Raw genomic sequence first — 13144 nt, 5'->3', positions numbered from 1 at the left:
CTCACCACCCGCCCATCGACACCCAGCTAGTCCCCGAGCAGCGATTTCCCGCCCCCCACTCCCCAGTTCCTATAGTAGATGGGACGTCGCATGGTATGGAATACCCTGTTGGCCAGTTTGGGTCAGCTGCCCTGGCTGTGTCCTGTGCCAACTTCTTGTGCCCTGGCTGGGCAGAAGAAGCTGAAAAATCCTTGACTTTAGTCTAAACGCTACTTAGCAACAACTGCAAACATCAGTGTTATCAAGGTTCTTTGCAAACTGAACTCAAAACATAGCACTGTACCAGCTACTAGGAAGACAGTGAACTCTATCCCAGCTGAAACCAGGACACTTTTAACCACTTAACATTCCCTGAGAAATTCCCCAAGAGCTCAAGAAGAAAGAGCAGAAAGACAGGAGACAGGTGAAAGCCTAGAGCGCCAGCTAGACGGAATGAAAGACCCTCTTCCTTCTCTGAAGCTTCAGCAAGGCTTCCTTCACCTGCTTGTTCCTCCGACTGTAAATGACGGGCTTCAAACTGGGGCTGACGAGAGTGTAGAAAAGGGAAAGAACTGTCTCCCTCCCAGAGGACTTACCGCTCCCGGGCCCCGCGTACATGAAGATGGCGTTTCCATAAAAGACACCCACCACGGTCGGGTGAGAGCCACATGTGGACAAGGTTTCGTGCCATCCTGGCACAGAGCGGATGCGCAGATCGGTGGCTGGGATGTCCAGGGAGGAAATCAGGATTAAGGCTAAAGGGAAGAGGAAGAAGCACACACAAACAGCAAAGATCAGGACTTTATTGGCAGGAGCGGCAGTGCAGGCCAGCTTTAAGACAGCAAGAATTTCACAGGAGAAGTGGACAGCCTCGCAGGGGCCACAGAAAGGCAGGTGTAAAGCCAGAGAGGCTTGCAGTGTACCAAATACGAACGCCAAAGCCCACAAAACTGTGGCAAGGGTGAGGCGCAGCCTCCAGATCATGATGAGGGCACAGCAGAGGGGACGGCAGATTGCCACGTAGCGAACATGAGACATCACGGCCAGCAGCACGCACGCTGTAAGTGCAAAGATTAAATAAAGATGGATCTGTGCCCCACACCCAGCAACGGAGAGGGTTCTGCCTTGTCCAAGGAGGCTCCTTAGCATACGGGGACATTGCTGGAGGCGTAGCAGATGTCCGCGATGGAGAGGTGGCAGAGGAAGAAGTACCTGGGGCTGTGGAGGCAGTAGTCCAGGCAGATACGCAGAAAGACAAGTGTGTTTCCCATCCGAGTGGCAGAGCAGAGGGCAGAGAAAAGGCCAAAGAGGCAGCGCTGCAGGGCTGGGGTGCTGCAGAACCCCAGGAAGACGAATTCTGTGACAGTCTTTTCATTCTGCACGCTGTGCTGGAGGTGAGGCAGCACAAACTGCGACCACGGAGATCTGGAAGCGAAGGAGCAAGGAAAAGGAAAGAAAAAGGAGAGTTTTCCTAAGAATGTTGTGTCCTTTACTCTTTACGCTGCAGCTCCCTTCTCCCTGTTTTTCCCTCTGACTCCAGTGAAAGGTGCGTACTACCCTCCCCACGCTGAGCGACGTACATCTGAATTGCAAGCTCCAATCTCCCTGCAAACTTTGAGCAGTTTGACCAATCTCGCACAACTTTGCTGCCTAGCTTGCCCTTGAAGTCTTTCTTTTCCTGGGTTGGTTTTGGTTTTTTTTTGCAGGGGGTGGGGAGGGGCAGGGTGTGGTGTCGCTGTTGGAGAAGATAAGATGATGAAGATTGCAGGTGTCGATTAAGGTGAAGCCAGAACAACTTCAAAGCAGCCGTTTTAAATTAAGTCCATATTAAAAGGAATGCACAGTTCACAGAATAATTCCAGTTTTACCATTAAACCAACCAGCATTTCCAAGCCACTGCTGTGTCCTCTTTACCTTGGTGAAATGCATTCCTATTGAATCCTGCAGTTGCTTGAGCCAACTCCCCTATCCCAGCAGGGAGGCTACTGCAGGTCCAGGAAGGTCAGGCAGAACATCACCTTGGTTCCTGCTGTGCAGCTGCTCGCCGTTACCAGTTTCGCAGGGTGCTGGTCAAGGTCCCTGGGCATCCCCTGGCACTTGTCTCCACGCAGCTCTCTGGTCTCCAAGATCTTCCGCCACTTCCAGGATACTTCCTCCAGCCAGGATCTTCACCTTTTCCTTCCTGGGTCCCCTCCTTCTCTTCAAGATCCCTTCTTCTTTCTGGGAACCCTTCTTTTTGCCACCACCTCTTCTTTCTGGAACCCCACGCCCCCAGTGTTCCCAATCTAAGTTGTCTATGGGAGCAGTACAATGCCTGATCAGCCTCCGAATTAAGGCTTCTCTCTCCTAGCTCGTTATTAACTGTAGGATTCGGGACATGCCACTTTTGCTTATTCCAGGTGTTACCCAAATTTACAACCAGCCCACGCTGGCTGCGTGTAGCGAGAAGCAGGCTTCTGCTTGACAGCTCAGAATCCAGTTTCAGACATTCACATGCACAGACCTTGCCACACACGTGCACCCAGTCACGTCTTGCCTGGTAACCTTCACAGTTTGAGCCAGTTTTTTGTCTACGGCCGGGCTTCAGAGGCAGGGCATGGCCACAGAAGCGCATTCCCCCCGTCAGTCTGTGAGGTGAGCAAGGGAGAGTCAATACTTGTCTGGTGAGCCTCATACCCAGACAAGCTGGGCGATCCCTCTCCTGCGACAGCCCTGGGAAAAGCCACAGCAGGGTGCTCCCTTGCCTCTGCCTAGGTCCCTGGGGTTCCCCTGCCTGCCATTGCTCCTTTGTCCTCCTCTGTGTTTGTGGAGATGAACCTTTAACCACACAACCTAACACCTACAACATCGGGAAAAAGAGAGGCTGCAGAGGGTCCAGCGGGGAAGGTCGCCGATGTCAAATGCTCTTTGTGAGAGGCAGCACACCCAGCTCACCTCCTTGCTCCTGAGCTGCTCTATCGGAAGCACTGCGTGCAGGACGCTCTGTTCAACAGGCTGTGTCTGTATCTGACTGCCTTGTCCTCGCTACAGCACCGTGTGCTGGGGGAATGCCACGGAGAGCAAGGAGGACGCTCTTTCCCCAGGAGCAACGGAGGGTGCTCAGCTGAGTGCTGCTGCAGGGGCCACAGTGGGGCAGGCAGGCAGGGAGGGGAAGGCAGGAACGAGGGAGCTGGGAGTCACCGGCCAGTCTGGGAGATGCCCCCCGAGAGGCTCGAGAACCCTGGAAGCACAGGACGAGCTTAGAGGAGGTTCAACGTGAGGCCCTGTGGTTAACCATCCCCTCCAGATCTGGATCTTCTCTGGTTCCCAAGTTACCGTGCAGTTTAACAGCCTGCTGCAGAGATCCTGACTGGGAGATCACTGTACCTCCAGGAGTTGGGGATCCACCTAACAGTTCACCGGAGCGGGTGCAGGTCTGTGCTGCACCGTACGTACGGCGTGGCCTTCAGGCTGTGTCCCTACACATGGCCCTTGGCCGCAGGATAAACGGAGCTGGTTGACTGTGACAGAGGAGCCTCCAGGCAGCTCCTGCTTGGTACCAGCGATTACGCCACCTGCGCGGCCCTGCCGTTATCTAAAGTGCAGCAAGAAGTCCGCGCGTGAACATCCTTTACGCATAGAGTTGTTTTCTTCTAAGAAAAGTTGTATAACACCGTGAATGACCAAAAGGAGGAACTTCTCCACAGGCAGGATCTGTACAGTGTGCCAAGGGAAAATCCATCTGGGGTCTGCCCAATGCTGCATGAACGCAGGGTCCCCAGCATCTGAAGGGACCTAAGATTTACTTGCTACCGAGATGCCTCTTCTTGCTGCCTGTATGCCTTCTTCCTGGCTACGTTGCCTCCCAAGATCTTGCCCACCCCCAGCCTACTGGGGAGGGGGGGAATGTTAGAGAGACAGCCTTGATGCTGTGCCAGCACTGCTCAGCCATGGCCAAAACACTGCTGTGTTATCAACAGCTTTCTAGCTACCAGTACAGAGCACAGCACTACGAGGGCTGCTATGGGGTAAAAGAACTCCAACTCAGCCAGACCCAATACAGAAGGAAAGTGGAGGAACAACAGAGGGGGCAGCCCAGGGACACAGAGCCCCCCCCAGGTCTCATCTGGCCGCTCCTGTGACCATACGGTGTACTCAAAATCAAATACCTGAAGTGCTCCCTTAGATGCAGTGTACAGCCAGGGGACAAGAAGGTGGCAGTTCTGCATTTTGCAGCTCCCAGGCTGATGGCAGAGCCAAAGCAAAAAAACCAAAACCAAAACCAAACCAACCAAGAGAGGTAAAACTGAAGCGCAGGGAGCAAATGCTTCTCTTTCACCTTAGGCCAACTGCTCGGACGCTCTCTATGCTGCCCTGCCACAGAGGGCATCCCTCTCGTACCAGTAAGAGACAGAAGAGTGAATTAAAGCCAGGACCCCAAACCAGACCAAAAACCCGGTCGTGATGAAGAAGAAAGTGGAGAATGCATCAAATATAACAGAAAATTATTTTGGACATTCCCAGTTTACATTTGGAAAAAAGAGGAAAAAAAAAAAAGCGGAGGAATTAGGTATTAAAAGAAGAGCACTGAATGATAAAGCAGTAGCAGTCCCTCTACCACTACAAACCCACACCCCCACACGCACACGTACGCACACAGACTTAACACCACCAAACTCCCATTGACTGTGACGTTCACCTCAGCTTGCTGGTCTAGAGATACTGAATGCCTGAAGCACACCAAGGATAACTGAAAACATCTGCATGGCTTTAATGGGAATCCTCCAACTGAAACAAAGCGCTTTCTCCCTCTGTCTGCGTTGGCACATCCCCGAGTCACGCTCTCGCTCCTCTCCTTCCAAGTCAAGATTCCTAAACGTGAAAAGCGGGAGTGGGGAAAGGCAAAGGGAAGAGAAAAAGAGGGAGAGCATCATCAGTGGAAGACCTGCCAGCTGCTGCTGATTCAGCCCTGTTTGGGGGACCACCCCAGCAGAGAGGAGCTGGTTTGCATGCCACGGTCCTCACTGCCTGTTCCCAGGGACAGGCTGTTTGCTCAGCCTTGCCGGCCAAAGCGTGGGAAAAGCGTAGGCGTGCACCGTCGCCTGCAGAGGAGCACGGACACGTTCGTGTGCAATCCTTTACCTTTTTCCTCCCTGGATTCAAAGGGTTTCTGTCTTCAAAGTGAGAGCCTTCCATACGGTCGTTTGTGACATTTCATCCAGGATAATAATCTCAGAAGGATCAGTCCTGCAATAAATATTTTACACAGCAATCCGTGATTATGGGAACTGATGCCACCAAGGGCATTAGCATCAGCAAGAGGAACAGCGGAGCCCCGAGAATCAAAGCTGCGCATAAGCATGGGAGGTTTTGCTGGATGAGGAGTTTTGGGAGGCAAGCTGGGGAGCTGCAGAGCAACAGCTCTGTGCAAAGGCTCTTGCTGGGGTTTAGCCCTGGTCCGGGTTCCTAAGCCACTGCTGGTACAGATCACGCCTGCAACTCCTCATGTGTAAGTATGAGGAACTCCAGCTACCGTAAAGGCGCTGATGATGCAAGGTTTGGGGGTCAAACGCGAGTGCTGCAGCCACTCTGCTTGGGGTCAGAGCCCTGCGATCACCTCCTGCAGCCCTGCCCCCGAATTTGATTTTCCCACCAAGCTGCCTGCTGGTTTCTGTGGGATGCCCCACAAAGAGGCAAGTGGAGAAAACTCTGCCAAACCCCTTCAAGCTAATCTTGCCAGGGGTCCTAGCGCTTGGTGGGGCTTTACCTGTCACTGCCTTGCTTTGGGATATCCATGTCACTGGTCTTCCCCACGTTCAGCTGAACTGAACTTGCAGCAGCAGCAGCTTCCATCGCCCTCCTGGACTCCTGAGGTAAAAAAGGGACAAATCACGTTCTCTGTCTTTGGTCAAAGTGGAGATAAGCTGAATGCCCAGCACAAAGTTAGCAGTCTGCCCTCCCCTTCTGCCCCTTGGCAGCTATAGGTATTAGTGCAGCAGGGTAGAAACCGTTCACTCCAAAGGTTTTGGGGCAGGGGGATTGGGTGTTCAAAACACGATTATGAGCAAATCTTGCCAGCAGCAGCAGCAGCACCTTCTAATAATAATCATCGTAATGATAATGACCTTTGTGAAAAACGACTCGTTTTAAAAATTACACCTGTATTCAAGCGTTCAGCTCACTGCTACTTGAGGAAACAAAGGTTACAACGTGGGATCCAGGCTATTGGGATCTATTTCGATTGAGTGCTGATCTTCCCCCAACGTTTCCAGACAAGCTGTAAGAGAAACAGGCAACCTCACAGCCCGACGGAGGTGTCCAGCCCCGAGGACCCAGCAAGCCTTACCTCTTCTTCTTCTCTGGCTTCATTTCTGGCATTGTCCAACTTCTTCTTCCTTTCTGGCATAAGGTCATCCAGAAAGCTGAGCTCGCGCTTTGAGAAGCAGAAATCCATCGCTTTCCGGACAAAGACGAGAGCCAAAACCTTCACGAATAAGAGGGAAGATGCGGTGAGCTCAGAGACGATGCCACCTCTCACTCCAACGCTGCAAACACCCCGCTGCTGAGCGGCGGCAGCTCTTACCATCATGGGAAAGATGATGGCGGCACGGGACACCTTGATGGTCCAGAGCAGGACGAGGCAGGTCAGCTGGATCACCGTGAACAAATGCACCTTTTGCAAGGGCACGTGCCGCAGGTAGATGAAATCCGGCTGGTGTTTCGCTGGCATCCAAAACAGCTTCAAGCGATCAAAGAACTGCAAAATAAAAGGGAAAGGTTGCCGCCTTGGGACTGCGGCAAGTTTCTGGCCCTCTCGAGACGTGGAGGCGGTTTGCAGCATCTCGCTTGCCGTCAGAAATCCTGGATCCCACCGCGTTCCTCCTGGGAGCAGCACCCATTTTCCCTTCGCTCCATCTATCAACCGGCTTGCCCCTGAGAGCTGCCCACCAAACGGCAACTATTCCATGCCATTCCATTATTAGCATTTCTCGGCCCACTGAATCCCCCAGCGAGGATTTCCACCAGTGGCAGAAACTGCCTTCCCTTTGCACTGAATTCCCCCGCTTTCACGTAACCAAACACTGACCTGCCCTAAACCCTGAAACAGAGAGCGCTGAACTTGCCTGGTCCTCCCAGCCCTATATACCTCCTGTGCCTCCACCAATCTTTTTCTTACACAAAAGAGTTTCATTGCTTGCTCTGCAAGAAGTTTTTCCCATGCCACTGCTTTTTTCCCTGCTGCTACGGAGACAAAATACCAGGGAGACGACATGCCGCACGCTGTAAAAGAGTCCGTACCTGAATTCCTCTGAGCGACGACACACCCATGTAGAGAAAGACGCCATAAAGCACAGGCATTGGTATAAACTGGGGGGGAAAAGAGAAAAAAAAAAAAGAATGCAATCGTTTCTTTCTCCATATTGCATTTTCAGTATTACCACCCTCTTCCACAGGCACTGCCTAAAATTGCTTGAAGCCTTCCAGCTTCCATTCAGGCTTACAGATGGGTCAGGTTTTAACCATTAAAGATTTTGTGCGCACGAGTGAGCTAAGGCTCTGCTTTAGGCTGAACTTTGGAGTTACCTCTCCTCAGAATACTCCTATTTTCCAGAAAGGTTGGAGGAAAATAGGCGATTTCACCCGTGCTACCCTATGCCGCATTCTGTGGCGGTAGAAAAACACTTCTGCCTAATCTTGGGGCAACAGGCAAAGGCCACAGGCCTCCTTTTAGCCTAGAGACGAGATTACTTTGTGGGAGGAACGTGCAAGGAAGCCCACGGGGATGACCTCAGTGTGTTTAGCTCCTGGGAACAGCTGCTCCGGGGCATTTGGGGAGCAAATTGCAGCCCGTAAAGGGCTGCCTGTTTGAAAGAGAGCAGACGTGCTGGTCTGAATATGCTCAGCTGTAACCCATAAACATGGGCGGGCCTGAAAGACACCCGAAAATTCAAGCAGTTGCGTTGCTCGCTTGCCTCGAGCACACCAAACGGGGGCCCGAAGGGCTGCAAAGCCTAACCGAGGCTGGTTCCCACCGTGGGTCAAGCCCCAAGGGTTGGGATCACCCCCTCCTCCTCCGCTCCACAACTAACTACTCAGGCCTGCAGAGAGGGGACTGTTTTTCTGTAACCTCCAACAAGCTCGCGGTTGTCGGGTGGTTTGCATTTTCCTCTCACCTTTAACACGGAAGTGAAGAAGACGGAGCAGCCCATGAGCCCAAAGATCAGCAAGCCAGTGACTCTCTGCTCTCGTATCCCCAGAAACTTGGGTTGTTCTCCTGGAGCTGAGCAGTCAGACTCTACTTTGAGGCTATTCACGTGGGTGATGGACAGGACGGTCGCAGCCACAAACCAGGGCAGCCCCATCACCGAGCACACCCCCAGCATCACGGCCACCACGAAAAGGTCCAGGTGGTACCCGCATCCTTTCTGCAGGCAGGAAAACAAGAAACAGAGCATCCCATAGCACAAGAGCAAGGATAACGTCGCAAGTCAGACTCAAACCCTGCTCGAGCACAGGTCAACTTCTTCAGAATTTAAAACAAGAAATGGAAGCAAGTAAGGGTGTACGCAGGCTTTGCACAAGCACCTGGCATGAAAATCTGGCAGGAGTTCAGACACAAGGGATATGGGGAGCTTGTGCGATACATACTTCTCCAAAAAAACCCCACCCACAACCCAAAACCACCAAACCGTTTTTTTCACTCACAAAGAAAATTCTACCACTTGCGAGGAATGTGTGACTCTGAGTTATCCCTGGCAGCGCATCAAAACAATGCATTCCCCGCACCTGCTGCCGCTGCCGTTTCAAAACAAAAACGCGCTTCCATATTGCTCCAAGATTAATTTGCTCCTCCAAAAGGTTGCTCATCTGAACTGCCCTGTCACTTGCTCCCTGCATCATCGTTAATCCAGGAGAGCATCCTGCCACGCAGCCTGACCTTGTCCCAAACCAATGCCTTCAGAAAGCATCGGCAATAAGAGCTTCTCCCCAGACCTGCAGCCCAGAAGGGGCTGGGGCCGGGGTCATCTCTCGCAGGCCCTTACCTTCAGCTTGTGCTCCTTCCTGTTCACAATAACGGCACTGATCTGCTGGTCCATGAATATCAAGATGGTGCAGAGCAGAGCTGGGACGAGCGCAGCCAACACCGTCCACCAAGGGTTGGGTCCTATGGGGTTGATGAACCACCCGCGGTCGTCTCTGGTAGGCTGCAACAAAGCCCACACATCAGCATCGTCTCCCAGCCCAGGCACTCCACTGGCTTTCCTTTTCCCCTCCCTCCCTGTGTCAGAGCACCTCCCAGCCCTGGCTTCATGTCCCCCTCTCCCGTGGGCTTCAGCAGTGCCAGTCTCCTCTTTGCAAGCACCTCTAGGTACTTCTCCTGTAGGTATCTAGTTTTGGGGCCATCTTCTCGTTGCCAGGAGGAAGCAAGGCACTTGGAGGTGGAAGAGGAGATGGTCACACCACCAGCATCTCCTCCAGACTCAGCCCTGCCCTGCCCCGGCATCACCTTGTGGCACCCCCACGTGCCAAAACACCCCATTACCTTGAACGTGTGGGGGACCTGGAGCTTTGGCGATGGGATCCCAACCACAAAGTCAAGGAGCACCATGATGGCGATGGTGAGGAAAACAGCAAAGTCGCTCACCGTGGACCGTACCTGGGGCGAGAAACCAGAGGTGAAAGGGGCATGGCAAACAGGGCCGTAACGTGAGATGCAAGAGTTGCGGACATCCACAACATTCAGGCTGGTTAACCAAATCCCACCACCCCTCTGAGCACATGCAGCCTGATCCCTTGCTTAGATACTGTTGCTGTGTTTGTCCCCGTGAGATCTGGTGTCAGATAATAAAAAAAGCTTAATTAGGCGGACAAGGGTTGGTTTAAGTCAAAACCTAAAAATAATAATAATAATATTAAAAATAAGAAAAGAGATGTCTGCCACTACAGCTACACTCACAGCTACAACGGCAACAAGGCACTGAGGCATCCTTTAGTCCTCAAAAGGAACCTCCTCATTCGAATCTACTTTCCGCTCGAGCACATAATGCGCAGAAGGTAGGGAAAAAAAACCACAACCCCAACCCCCAAAACTTTGGGAAACCTGACTTCCTACTACCTGAGGAGGGGGAAAAAAAAAAAAATTAAAAAAAATCAAACCCCAAAAATCTTCAATCTGGGGCAGATCGCGAGGCAGGTGGGAAATGCTACGATGATTTTGCACTCACGGAAATGAGTGCGGGACATCCAAGCTCTTGGAGAGCTTGGCCTGCAAGGCCAACGTTTCCCAGCTTGACCATGGCGGGGCTAATACTGCTTAGTGCTCCAGGAAAGCCATTTTGGGAAACGAGTGTGGAGATGGACGCTGGCCACCATCTTCTACTTACTCTGGTTGGAAAGTAGCGGCTGGTTTTAAACTTCTTCAAGAAGCTTGACAGGGCAAAGGTGGCGAAGAAGAGGATGCAGCACCAGAGGAACACATCAGGCGTGTAGGGGCCGTCGCGTCCACAGGCAGGTCCTTGAAACTCCCCACGCAAATGCCGACATTCCTGGAGAAACAGAGCGTCAGGACACAAAGGCAGTGCACGTGCGGCAGGGAAACCTCGCGTAGCTAGGGGGTTTTGAGGATCTTGGTCCAAGATCCACGACCCTCTAACTGCTCCTGCCAATGGAGATTTATATGTAATGAGCAGCAGCAGCTGAACAAGTGACACATCGAACTATAGAGCGGAGAAACGAGATGTGAGGGGACACCATACCACGCACCCTCGGCACATCCTCTGCCTGCCATTCGAGCAATCGTGGCTAAAGAAGACACCAGAGGGGAAGGAAACACTGGAAACTCTTGGGGAGAGAGAGAGAGGGAAGAGGGAAGGAGGGCTAAAGACAACCATGATAGGAAAGGAGGAGAAGAGACAAATCGTCCCTTCCCAGGGGAGGGCTCGCAGAACCTGGCCAAGAGGGGATGAAGGCCACCATAAGAGCCTGCCGCCCTAGGCCCGGGCTCTGCTTCCAGCCACAACAGCCTGAGAGGCTGCTCAGACATGCAAATTTATGCATGTACCTACAGACAGCACTGAACGAGAAAGCAAGGCCCAGAGTTACTAGGAACCCATTAAGGAGGCCAATTACTACCTTTCAAGCATGAACTTAAGTCCTACCTACAACTTCTACAATAATCAAACCACCCACTACTTAACCTTCCTCCCAGTCAGAAATACTGTCCGGCAACAGGCTTGAGGGGGACACTTGCTACCTACCCACAACGTTGGGGACCAGGTAGACTGGGACAAGGTGGACTCTCCTCCCGAGGACCAAGCGGTTTTAACAAACCACACGCTAGATTTAAGCAAGGACTTTTCCGAGCAGCACTAGCACAGTTTGAAGCCCATCATTCCCTGAAGGGCTCTGACTTTTGCACCATGCAAATGCCCCTGGACCCCGTGGCCGCGGCGCGAGGAAGCAGTGGCTCGGGGCACTTACGGTCACCGTGAGGTTTTCCCAGGCGATGCCAGACACGTTGATCCCGTTGCTCGCCCAGAAACGCAGCGTTTCGTTGCTGGGATGGGTCGGTGCCTCACACTTACAGCTGGGAGGAGAGAAGCCAAGACAGGGGTAAGGGAAAGGCGATGGAGGTGCAGCCCGCAGCTCCTGCCAAGGGGCAGCAGCTTTCTCAGGGGGAAAAAAACCCACTAGTAGCTGGTGAGGAAGTCCAGCTTGCTGTGCATGTGCACAGGGTAGGTGTCTCGCAGGTGACTCAGCTTCTCCAGAGCCTCGTAGATGAAGATGATGCAGATGAGGGAGGCAAAGGCTTCTTCCGTGAAGCGGGTGACGTAGCACACCAAACAGCTGGCATCGGTGGCCACCAGCACTATGCACAAGAAGGCGGTCCACAGCCCAATGCACGCCCGCAGAGACAGATAGGAGAGCGTGTACTCCCTGGGAAAGCAAAATGAAACAAAGGCTGCAAAGGCCAGCAAGAGGCCCTGAGACATGCCTGCCTTCGGGGAAAACAGGGAGCAATTCTGGAGCGTGTCAAGGCTGCGGATGGGAAATGCAGTTTCCATGTACTACTACAGAGAGCCTCGGGGCTGTGGTGCAGGGTGTAGACCCACAGGAGGAGAGGCCAATTATTTAGTTACCACTGTTGAACAAGGATCTTGTGTTAACACCTTGGAGGCTGCTTGAGGTCAGGTCCCTCTTGGGCCAGGTGGTGTTCTCCCACATCACCCTGATGCCCTGACACTGAAACCAGCTGGGTTTGCACCCAGTCACCTGCTGCCAGCAAGCTGGGGCTTAATGATAAACCTTATGGCAATAAGGGTGGTTTATCTCCCATCAAAGCCATAGCAACAAAAGGACTGTCACTAAAATCTAGCAACTACCCCTAAGAAACAGAAAAGCAAAGCAAAGCATCTTTTCTCCATCACTGCCCCCTTCTGAAGGCTCTCGCAGCACCCAGCTGCGGCAGCCAGCCTTACTTGCAGAATTTGTAGAGGATCTTCTCAAACACGAGGACGGGTCCGGTGCTGCCGAGGATGGTGAGAGGTTGGCCGGCAAAGAGGCAATACACCACGCCGGCCATGGACGCGCCCAGCAGCGACTCCATGGCACTCTGTCCGGGGAAGAGAGGCAGCCGTGAGTAAATAAATCGTTAGGGAGAAACAAAAACCAAAGCCGATTCACTGCAGCGAGGACTTTGGCCTGACTTTTATCCTCCCCCATGCTCCCCAACAGAGAGACGTGCTCACTATCTGGCCATTGGTCGCCTCCCCCAGCAGTCCCCCAAAGGTGATGACAGGGGACATGCAGGCACAGTAGAGGAAGAGGAAGGACGCCAGGCACTGCAGGCTCAGACCATCCCGGAAGTCGCTCCAGAACCACGGGGCTTTCCGCTTCACGTCCAGGGTCAAACCTCCAAAGAGCCTGCAGGAAGGAAAAAGAAGAGAGTCTGTTCTCTTGGAGGAACACGGTGACTTTGCTTTGCTGCAGAAGGGCAATCAGAAGCACGGAGTCACTTTCGTGGCTAAAAAGAAGCACTCTCCTTCCTCCCAAATCAAGGAAACCTGCGTGCAATGGTGATGGCTGGGGCTGAGCCCAGCTGCCCAGATCTCCCCCCTGCCCAGCCCAGGGGACCAAGCTGGCAATGCGGAGCCCCTTCGTTGAACCAGCTAACCCCAAAGACCTG

The 13144-nt window shown here is 52.9% G+C and overlaps 1 pseudogene; it reads right to left on the bottom strand.

Annotated features, from left to right (window-relative positions):
- Positions 1–313: 313 nt before the first annotated feature.
- LOC142027982 (olfactory receptor 2A2-like) lies at positions 314–1571 on the bottom strand (annotated as a pseudogene).
- Between the last annotated feature and the right edge of the window lie 11573 nt (positions 1572–13144).

This window comes from Buteo buteo, unplaced genomic scaffold (assembly GCF_964188355.1).
Source record: "Buteo buteo unplaced genomic scaffold, bButBut1.hap1.1 HAP1_SCAFFOLD_101, whole genome shotgun sequence".
Lineage (NCBI taxonomy): Eukaryota > Metazoa > Chordata > Aves > Accipitriformes > Accipitridae > Buteo > Buteo buteo.
The sequence above is the reverse complement of the archived record's forward strand: the minus strand, read 5'-3'. Positions and strand labels throughout refer to the sequence as shown.